This window comes from Anser anser (assembly GCF_964211835.1).
Source record: "Anser anser genome assembly, chromosome: 1".
Classification (NCBI taxonomy): Eukaryota; Metazoa; Chordata; class Aves; order Anseriformes; family Anatidae; genus Anser; species Anser anser.
This window is the reverse complement of record NC_139720.1, coordinates 172541262-172553029: the sequence shown is the minus strand read 5'-3', so window position 1 is coordinate 172553029 and position 11768 is coordinate 172541262.

Here is an 11768-nt window from a genome sequence, read left to right as displayed (position 1 = left end):
CATCCACAGCTTCTCTGGGAACCTGTTCAAGGGTTTCACCACCCTCTGAATGAAGAATTTCCTCCTAAAATCTAATCTAATTCTCCTCTCTTTTAGTTTAAAACCATTCCCCCTTGTACTGTTATTATCTGACTGAGTGAAAAGTTGCTGAGATGTCATGTTACATTTTTGGCCTTCAGCTGCAGTGAAAAATAACAGTATTTATTTGACTAGTTAGAAACGTGAAAAAAAATATTCTACTCTGAAGTAATGTGGCTTAGCCCATTACACTGCTGCAGTCTAACCTTAGTTTTATGATTGGGTTTATAAAAAAATAACTACATGGTTAGTTTTGAAATGTTTCAACTGCCCTCAGTAATAACATCACTTTACTCCAGTAGATGTATTGTTGTATAGCTTATAATTAAATAAAATGTTTTGAATGAACCTTGTGTTGCTAAACCAGAAACTAATACATTTCTGATTAAAATATCAGAAAAGTTATTGGCATAGGTAGCCAACCTGTTTTGATACCAATAAAGAAAATTTACTGGAGAATATCTTTGACATCACATTAGAAGAACTTTCATTCAAAATGCTACCAAAATTAATTTCCACATCTGAGAATATGACAGTGAACTACTGTAATTACACATATAACCATGGAGAAAGTTCAGAAGGTACATCTCTTGGCTGTAATTTCTTGGCTGTAGTTTCGGATTGCTTTGAATTTTTTTTTTTCTAGTCAGATAAGTAAAAAATTGGAGTTTTTTGCTGTTTGGTGGGTTTTCCTTTTTATTTATTTGTTTGTTTCTTTATTTCATTTTTTATTTTTTTATTTTTTAAATAGAGACTTAAAATACAATCATTGGTTTTAGATATTCCAAATCCGTGCTTCTGTCACTGACAATAAGAGAGGTTTTTTCATTGTTGGGGTTGGATTTTAAATTTTTTTTTCTGTTGTAACTTTACAAATCCTGTAATGATGGAGAAGGAAAATATAGTAGCAGCCATTGGAAAATGGGTAAAATGCATCAGGTTTTACTTTTTATTTTACCAATTGAGTTAAATGGCATAAAATGTGAAAAAAGATAGAAATTTCATTATTTTCATGAAAGCTACTAAACTACTTCTTTAAAGATTTTAATCAGATTTTTCATAAATGACTTTTTGTATGCATTTTAAATTGAATCAGAATATTCATTAGTGCTAGTCTTAGCAACTTCTAGTCTACATGTAAACAAATGCTTTTCTAAAGAATATAAAAGTTGAGGCTGGTAGTATTTGTGGACTGATATCAAAGAAATGACTTCTGCTCACTCAGACTCGTTGCAAACAACATTAGATAGCTGTTTCCACTTTGGAATAAAGAAATTAAAAATTGCATTGAGGCCAAAGACATTATAGTCCTCTCCCCCAACTTTCATGACTTGAAGTAGACATAGTCTTGGTGAACTGCAGAGAACAGCTATATTCTCATTTGGAAAGAAAATTGGGAGCTCAGGAAAGGTAAGATGGCTTGAATCAGAATTGCTGCCTGCATTGCTGAGCAAATATACTCTGTTGTGCACCTGCTTTTCAAATCATCCAGACTGGAACACACTGTGGTTCTTCCTCTGTGTGCCCATTTTCTACTAAAGGAAACCTTATTGTAAAGAGACACATACTCAGGTGTCTTTCTGGTATGCATGTGGGATGTTTCCAAATCATACACTTGTGGATCTAAGGCTGCAGAGCACACCTACCCTGTGGTGTTGATGTGATCGCTATTTATTCATTTAAAGCAGTTTGGATCAGGTTAGTTTTTAACCCTCATTTAATTTTCACTCTTGAACGGTTTTGAGAAATTCAGAAGCAGTAGTAAATAAAGGGCATTGCTTGATTATTTCTTCAGTGCTAAACAGCTTAATGATACTTTCCTTCTCTCATTTTCCTTTCAGCTCAGGCACTAAGCAAGATTTTGCATATTTGTGAAGCGCCAAGAAAATAAAAAAAATCTCTAAAAAAGATGTAAAAAAAGAAGGAAGTCAAAATAGGAAGAATATTGAAAGTGCCTCATGGAAGAACAAGCAAACAAACAAAAGCCATCACATCAGAATTATCATACCTGGACATGTAGATGGAGCAACGCTTTCCATGTATTCAAATTGTGTGATTCATTAATAGAGATCTATCGTTAGTCACATATATCTCAGGTGTACTTAAGTGACAGTATGATTATGCTTTAATCTTTACTTATTTTGATGACTGACTTCATTAAAAAGAAAAATGAAGGGAATATTGATTTGGGGGTTGTTTATATTTGCTTGTAATGCTGGTTTGCATGTCATAAAATTGCTAGATAAGATTTATATGAGAGAAATTTTAGATTTATCTGTGTGTTACACAGTACACATGCCAGTGAAAATCAAGAAGGGATGAGATCAATCTACTTAATGTGACAGAATCTAGACAAGATCCAAACTGTGGGAAAGCAAAGACCCAGCAAGAAGAAGAAACAAGGAGATCAAAAAGGTAAATTTTGAGTGGATCCCAAATTCTTGCTACTCATACATCTGAGATCTGACATTGTAACTTAAATGTCAGCATTGGTCTGTTTAGACCAACAGACAGATTAAAGGCAGCTGGCAAGGGCATAATGTGCCAGCTTTAATAGTGGCACAGAAATAGTGGCAATGAACTAGGGAAATGACTTTAGATGATCACCAATAATTTTAATTGATGAAGAAAACTCATCCATTGGAAAAACGTAATTGGCAAACTAGTGAGTAAAAGTGATTTAATGTGTTCTATGGATCAGAAAATAAGACCTGGCATGGAGTATTGGCTATTAGTGCAGCTGTTGTGAAGATGGTCTGCATTGGAAAATTGAACTGAAAAAAGCCATCAGTGAGCCGAAGCTTTGGGAAAATAACTGGCATTTAGTAGTATTTTCTGCAAGAAGTTGAGGATTTTTGTTCTCTTGAAGTTACTACTAATCCCACAGCAAATCATCATAAAGATAGTGTAAGAGTCAATAACAACATACAGGGATTTGTGAGGTTTCAAAATATTAAATCACACACACACATGCACAAAACCAAACCAAACCAAACCAAACCAAACCAAACCAAACCAAACCAAACCAAACCAAACCAAAAAAACCACAAGAAGGTAGAAGCCATACTGCATGATACTCAGTAAAGACTCACACATTCTCCAATTGTTTTAAGGCAATAACCAGACAAAATAATCGAAAAGGAGTATTCGTACAGATAAATGAATATAGAGGAGTAGAAAATGAATTTAATAATTTATATTATAGAAATCAACATCTAGCTGAAAAATAGAAAGGTACGTGTCACAAAGTGCCTGTGAATGTGATAGACCTATAAGACTAAGAGAATTTAAAGCAGCACTTTTTTGAATGTTTTGAATTGAGATGTTTTTGAAGAGTTGGAAAAGTTTTGAATGGAGATGTGACCTTCCAGTGAGCTGGAGGTAAATGCCTCCTAAATCCATTGAAATAAGTAGCAGATGAAAATGTTTGTCCTTTCAAAGTGGTCAATGAACTCTGAGGGATAGAATCATAGAACATCTGAGTTGGGAGGGACCCACAAGGATCATCGAGCCCAACTCCTGGGTCCCCAAAGGACCACCCCCCCAGAAAAAATAAAAGTCAGATCATGTATCTGAGAGTGTTGTCCACACGCTTCTTGAACTCCATCAGGCTCAGTGCCATGACCACTTCCCTGGGGAGCCTGTTCCCATGCCCAACTGACCACCCTCTCAGCGAAGAACCTTTTCCTGATATCCAGCCTGAAACTCCCCTGTCACAGCTCCATGCCGTTCCCTCAGGTCCTGCTGCTTGTCATCAGAGAGCAGAGCTCAGCGCCTGTCCCTCTGCTCCCCCTCGTGAAGAGGCTGTAGACTGTGATGTGGTCTCCCCTCAGTCTCCTCTTCTCTAGGCTGAACAATCCAAGTGACTCCAGTGGCTCCTCCATACATCTTCCCCTGTAGACCCTTTGCCATCTTTGTTGCCCTCCTTTGCATAGGATTCTTCTTACATGTGTTACAATAAGTGAAAATCAGGTGTTAAAATCTAATTTCCCTTTCTTCATTGTTGTGGAAGAGTACCAAGCATACAGTGGATGACGAGCTCAATCTTACATGCATGATATTTATGCTATTAAAGATAGCTGAGTTGAATCTCACCTTCTGTGTTAATTTTTTTTTTTTTTTGACTAAAGGTGTCCAGATATTTTTTGTTGTTTGACAGCATTTAGGAAGGCCAGTAAATTCACTTGGAACATTGTCGTAGCAAGAATATGATACTGAAATGTGATCTTACCTTATCTTTTTCCTCTTTTGAGGTAAACCCTGATCACAATCATTTAAAAAATTAAACTACACAAGTCAGGTTACAAACTATGAACTATCATTAGAGAGCTGGAACTTAATATTTGGCTACTATGTTACTAGTTATGTGCTAACAGTGTCAGAAGCAGCTTAAAAAGAAATTTATTGTCTTTCAGCTATGCTGATTACTTTATAATTTATCACTGAAATCATAATGTAGATGTGCTAGTTTCCGTGCAAAAGTAGTCAGGCTTATTGCCGAGGCGACCGGCTCCGGGGCAGACGCGTGCTGCAGCGGAGCGCGGGATCGGGACAGGCAGGGCTATTTTTCGGGCATCGAGCCTACGTGAGGGAGCCGACAGGCACCGGCAGCCCTCGTGAGGGAGGCTGACGAGGCGTAGGCGGGGCCAGCAGCGTCAGCGTCAGCTCCTCCCCCCGGCCGTTCAAAGGCAGCCCTTAGGGAGCGCGAGCGACCAGGAGCGCGGCGAACAGGGCCGGCAAACAGGGAGTGACGTGGTGGGAGTGACGCGGCAGTTAGCGAGGCAGTGAGCGCGGGCAGGGCGGGCAGGAAGGGCGGAGCGCTCACACCCGCCCATAGGGACAACTCCTCTAACGACACTCTCCCGTCAGCTGGGCTGCGATGGTCTCCACCAGGCACGGTGCTTTCTCTAGGAAGTCAGTGCACACCCAGACCGACTGCCCGTCCAAACATGCGGCAGTTCAGGTCTCCGGATGCGGGGAGTGTCTGAGCCTCTTGCTGCCATCGGCGGGGGGCAGAGAGACTGCTTGCGTGAGGTGCGAGCAGGTGGACGACCTGGTCCGCATGGTGGCAGAGCTCAAGGAGGAGGTGCAGAGGCTGAGGGATATCAGGGAGTGCGAGCGGGAGATAGACTGGTGGAGCGACTCCCTGCAGGACCGGAGGGAGAGGGACCAGGGTGAGACGCCCCAAAGGGGGGTGGACCCCCTGCCCTGTTGCCATCGGGCAGAGGGAGGGGACCTGCGAGTTGAGGAGGAATGGAGGCAGGTCCCTGCTCGACCTCGCAGGAGATGCCCTCCCCTTCCGGCGCCGCCTTCCCAGGTGCCCTTGAACAATAGGTTTGAGGCCCTGGAGCTGGAGGGACCGGTGGGTGAGGATGAGGTAGGAAGCCTACCCGGGAGGATGCCTGAGGTGAGGAAGTTGACTCCACGCCTCAGGACTGCCTCCACCAAGAAAGAAAGAAGGGTGATTGTTGTGGGCGACTCCCTCCTCAGGGGAACGGAGGGCCCTATTTGTCGGCCTGACCCCACACATAGGGAAGTCTGCTGCCTCCCTGGGGCCAGGGTCAGAGACGTTACCAGGAAGCTTCCAAACCTGGTTCGCCCCTCTGACTATTACCCGCTTTTGATAGTCCAGGCTGGCAGCGATGATGTTGAAAAGAGAAGCCTCAGGGCCATCAAACAGGACTATAGGGGGCTGGGACGATTGGTGGAGGGAGCGGGAGTGCAGGTGGTGTTCTCGTCCATCCCTACGGGGGAAGGGAGAGGCACGGAGAGGACATGGAAAGCTCATGTGGTTAATAGGTGGCTCAGAGGCTGGTGCCAGCATAGAAATTTTGGGTTTTTTCACCATGGGGAGCTTTACTCGGCACCCGGCCTGATGGCCCCAGATGGGTCTCTATCTCCAAGGGGAAAACGGATCCTAGGCCAGGAGCTGGCGGGGCTCATAGAGAGAGCTTTAAACTAGGTAAGAAGGGGGACGGGGCTCAAACAAGGCTTGTCGGAGCTGTGCCGGGGGAAACAATGGCTAGGCCGGGGAAGAAGGCGATGGCCCAGCTGAAGTGCATCTACACTAATGCACGCAGCATGGGTAACAAACAGGAGGAGCTGGAAGCCATTGTGCAGCAGGCAGGCTACGACTTGGTTGCCATCACGGAGACGTGGTGGGACCGCTCCCATGACTGGAGTGCTGCAATGCCTGGCTATCGGCTCTTCAGGAGGGACAGGCAGCACAGAAGGGGAGGTGGCGTGGCTCTCTACATTAGAGAATCTTTCGATGTTGTAGAACTCCAGGCTGGGAATGATAAGGTTGAATCCCTGTGGGTTAGGATCCGCGGGAAGGCCGGCAAGGCTAGCATCCTGGTGGGGGTCTGTTATAGACCGCCGAACCAGGATGAGGAGACGGATGAGGAGTTTTATAGGCAACTGACAGAAGTTGCAAAATCGTCGGCGCTTGTCCTCGTGGGGGACTTCAACTTCCCGGACATATCCTGGAAACACAACACGGCACAGAGAAAGCAGTCTAGGAGGTTTCTGGAGAGCGTGGGAGATAGCTTCCTGACGCAGCTGGTCAGTGAACCTACCAGGGGTGGTGCCCCGCTAGACCTTCTCTTCACAAACAGAGAAGGACTGGTGGGAGATGTGGTGGTCGGAAGCTGTCTGGGGCAGAGTGACCACGAAATGGTAGAGTTCTCTATTCTTGGCGAGGCCAGGAAGGGGACCAGTAAAACTGCTGTCTTGGACTTCCGGAGGGCTGACTTTGAGCTGCTCAGGACGCTGGTTGGCCGAGTCCCTTGGGAGGCGGTTCTGAAGGGCAGAGGAGTCCAGGAAGGCTGGGCGCTCCTCAAGAAGGAAATCGTGATGGCACAGGAGCGGTCCGTCCCCACGTGCCCAAAGATGAGCCGGCGTGGAAGAAGACCGGCCTGGCTCAACAGAGAGTTGCGGCTGGAGCTTAGCAGAAAAAAGAGGGTTTATAATCTTTGGAAAAAAGGGCGGGCCACTGAGGAGGACTACAAGGATGTAGCGAGGCTGTGCAGGGAGAAAATTAGAAAGGCCAAAGCTCATCTGGAGCTCAACCTGGCTACTGCCGTTAAAGACAACAAAAAATCCTTTTACAAATACATCAACGCGAAACGGAGGACTAGGGAGAATCTCCATCCTTTACTGGATGCGAGGGGAAACCTAGTTACTAAGGATGAGGAAAAGGCTGAGGTGCTTAATGCCGCCTTTGCCTCAGTCTTTAGCGGCAATACCGGTTGTTCTCCGGACACCCAGTGCCCTGAGCTGGTGGAAGGGGATGGGGAGCTGGATGTGGCCTTCGCTATCCATGAGGAAATGGTTGGCGACCTGCTACGGAGCTTGGATGTGCGCAAGTCGATGGGGCCGGATGGGATCCACCCGAGGGTACTGAGAGAACTGGCGGAGGAGCTGGCCGAGCCGCTTTCCATCATTTATCGGCAGTCCTGGCTATCGGGGGAGGTCCCGGTTGACTGGCGGCTAGCCAATGTGACGCCTATCTATAAGAAGGGCCGCAGGGCAGACCCGGGGAACTATAGGCCTGTCAGTTTGACCTCAGTGCCGGGGAAGCTCATGGAGCAGATTATCTTGAGGGTCATCACGCGGCACTTGCAGGGCAAGCAGTCGATCAGGCCCAGTCAGCATGGGTTTATGAAAGGCAGGTCCTGCTTGACGAACCTGATCTCCTTCTATGACCAAGTGACGCGCTTGGTGGATGAGGGAAAGGCTGTGGACGTGGTCTACCTTGACCTCAGTAAGGCTTTTGACACCGTTCCCCACAACATTCTCCTCAAGAAACTGGCTGCTCGGGGCTTGGACTGGCGTACGCTTCGCTGGGTTAGAAACTGGCTGGATGGCCGGGCCCAGAGAGTTGTGGTGAATGGAGTCAAATCTGGCTGGAGGCCGGTCACTAGTGGAGTCCCCCAGGGCTCGGTACTGGGGCCGGTCCTCTTTAATATCTTTATTGATGATCTGGATGAGGGCGTCCAGTGCACCCTCAGTAAGTTTGCAGATGACACCAAGCTAAGTGCGTGTGTCGATCTGCTCGAGGGCAGGAAGGCTCTGCAGGAGGATCTGCATAGGCTGGAGCGATGGGCTGAGGTCAACTGCATGAAGTTCAACAAGGCCAAGTGCCGGGTCCTGCACCTGGGCTGCAACAACCCCAAGCAGAGCTACAGGCTGGGAGATGAGTGGCTGGAAAGCTGCCTGGCCGAGAAGGACCTGGGAGTATTGGTGGATAGTCGGCTGAATATGAGCCAGCAGTGTGCCCAGGTGGCCAAGAAGGCCAACGGCATCCTGGCCTGTATAAGAAGCAGTGTGGCCAGCAGGTCGAGGGAAGTGATTGTGCCCCTGTACTCGGCTCTGGTGAGGCCGCACCTCGAGTACTGTGTTCAGTTTTGGGCCCCTCGCTACAGGAAGGACATGGACGTGCTCGAGCGAGTCCAGAGAAGGGCGACCAAGCTGGTGAGGGGTCTGGAAAACAAGTCTTACGAGGAGCGGCTGAGGGAGCTGGGCTTGTTCAGCCTGGAGAAGAGGAGGCTCAGGGGCGACCTCATCGCTCTCTACAGTTACCTGAAAGGAGGCTGTAGAGAGGTGGGGGTTGGTCTATTCTCCCACGTGCCTGGTGACAGGACGAGGGGGAATGGGCTAAAGTTGCGACAGGGGAGTTTTAGGTTGGATGTTAGGAAGTACTTTTTTACCGAAAGGGTTATTAAGCATTGGAACGGGCTGCCCAGGGAGGTGGTGGAGTCACCATCCCTGGAGGTCTTTAAAAGACGTTTAGATGTAGAGCTTGGGGATATGGTTTAGTGGAGTACTTAGTGTTAGGTCGGAGGTTGGACTCGATGATCTTGAGGTCTCTTCCAACCTAGAAAAATCTGTGAATCTGTGAATCTGTCAACTAAAACAAAGACTGTGAGTGTATGCAGAATGTCAGCATGCTATCTTATGTGTCAAGCTCTACACTGAGCAGAGCACTTGGATGAAAGGGAAATGGATGGCTAACGACTAGCTTGGCATTTTAGCTGAGATTTAGAGAGCCCAGAACAAGAATCAATTTATAAGTGCCAGAATCACTTACAACATAGGAACAAATGTACAAGTTCAAGTCAAATATTTTTCCTCCTACTGCTGACTCTGTGCTATAAACCTTTCCCCCCACTAGGACTGATGAACAGATATAGTGTTTAATGAGTCATACTATTTTATAGAATTATCTAGCACAAATTTTGTGCAAAAGGAAGTAGTTAAGGGCTGCATATTTTGAAACGGTTTACTGAATTTCAGTTTAGACATTCTAATATTTCACTGGGATGTTAAGTATATTTATTGACTTTCTATGCTTGGCAGTTAATCAAGGGAATATATCTGACTGATGAGATCAGTCTTCCATCTTATATAAAATAGCATCTTATTTTAAATCTAGTCTCACTGAAATCAGAAGGGCATCCTGTAGAATAAGTAGCTGCTAATCTTGAATAACAGGTGGCATAAGGTAACTCAATGTCTTTTTATTTGTTTATAACATCTGGCTGGAAAGGGTACAACCCTTTATTACTGGCTCTATATTCATCTGATTTGTACCTATGGATGACTATCAAGTAAGCCAAGTCACTGTTTGGCTTTAAAATCCTCTGTTAAAGCTGGCTTGATTTGATTTAATCTTGATTTATTTGAAAGATCATTGATTTTTCTTTACTGTGGAACTTTTGTTTTGTTTCCAAACTCTGCAGTGCTTTGAAATGGGTTTGCTGCTAAAAAGCCCTTTTGTGAAATAAAGTTGTGGTAAAAAAAACATTGTGTGGAGGTTACCTGGAGACATCACAACGTGACATTTTCTCTTTAAAAGTACTGTGTGAGAAGTAAACAGCAATACCAAGAAGAAAAATGTCCTTTTAAAAAGCACAAGCCTGCTGCATAAGATAAGCAGAGGGGATAATGAATGTTATAAACCCTGAAAATTACTGCTTATTTTAGAAAAGTTTATATGTCAGAGGGAAAAAAAAAAGTTGATTAAAAGAACAGAGTAATTTGTGTACATGAAACTGTAGTTCATCCCCGAATTAAGGAAAACTAACTCAAATTTTGTCACGACTTTTGTTCCTTTACAAAGAGGACCATTCTGGTATTGTTATTCAGGCTACCAATTGTCATGTACTGTCAGCTTTTGTGGCATGTAACTTTGTTACTTTGGTACAATCTAGATTTACTGGAATTGTCAACTGATCTGTAAGTAACACTGAGTTAACTGGTTTTATTTAGATTACCAGAATTCATTTAAAAACAACAACGACAACACAGGAATTACAGTAGAACTGGAATAAAAATATGGCTGTGAATACCAAAAGGACCAAAAGGAGGTGGTTTAGAGAATAAGAACATTAGTCCAGCTGCCATATGCATTCAGTCCGTAACATCTCTCTTACCAGTGCCATTTTTATTTTTTTTTAAGTGGTGTGGGCACTTGTCTGCTAAGGATTGGAGAACATTCCCTGACCCATTTCCAAGAGTTGTCAGACCCCAGTGAACCACATTTTCCAGTCCTTCATCAAACAAACTTCCTTAGGCTTCTTCCAAAATCTTTTTAGTCAAGAGCTAAGGAATTTGGCCTAATTGCCATAAGTACTGGTCAACTCAATCAGTATATTATTCTTTAATTATTCATTAAAAAACCTCTATATTCATGGGGCACTATTAACACTGAATGGTGATCCTACCAGATTTATTCAGTCTGTACACATGTATATATAATTTCAAAGACACAGAAACACATACACTGAAAAGCTCTGATTTTGTGGGCATGGAGAATTGAATTGTACAGCTGCTCTTTCATCTCCACAAGCAGTCTGTTTGTATGTGCAAATAGAAAAGGCATTGTAAAAAACAAAGTCTTTTAAACCTTGAATCCTTTTTCTGAAAGTGACCTATTTTAAAAGCTTGTCCTGGAGTTCCAGTTCTCCCTGCCACCAGAGAGAAACACTGCTGCTCTCTATCACCAGTCTCTCTATCAGAGAGACACTCCTCTCAATATGGATGGTCATTCACCATATCTGGTTAGGTACAAAGATAGCTGGAAGTGCCAGTTCTTTTCAGTTGACTGTTCAAATGATAAATGGTTAGATTACATATTTAACCTTAAGGAAATTAAAATTAGGCCAGATGAATCTTATATGGGTCAAAGAATAAACATTGTGAAACTCTCCTTGTGTTTTATATTTCAGCTAAAAGACAACTTTTTTTTTTTTCTTTTTCTTTTTTTTCCCTCCATTGCCTGGACATTTTCCTCAGACAGATGAACCTAGATTAAGATAAAATAAAATACACAGACCCATGATGGCTTCACCTATGGCAGAAGTGTCATACCTGACTGAAAACTAAACTTCTTCCACAGAAAATAAGGATAAAATAAGCAGATGAACTCAACAATAGAGTTGATCAACAAGACATATGATAGGCAGCTGTGGGACTTAAAGGTCATCCCTAGATATGAAGCACATTTACCCTTTTAGTTACAGTGGTACGGTGTTGTTCAAGCAACAAACCCTTGAGATTTAACTGTTACCCATCTATGTTGAGTTACGTTGATAATATGAATGCCTAGGGATTATGCTGTGTTATGATATCAATTGAAAGGTCAATGAATTCAGGAAATTACTTTCTTATAGCTTATATGACAGTCT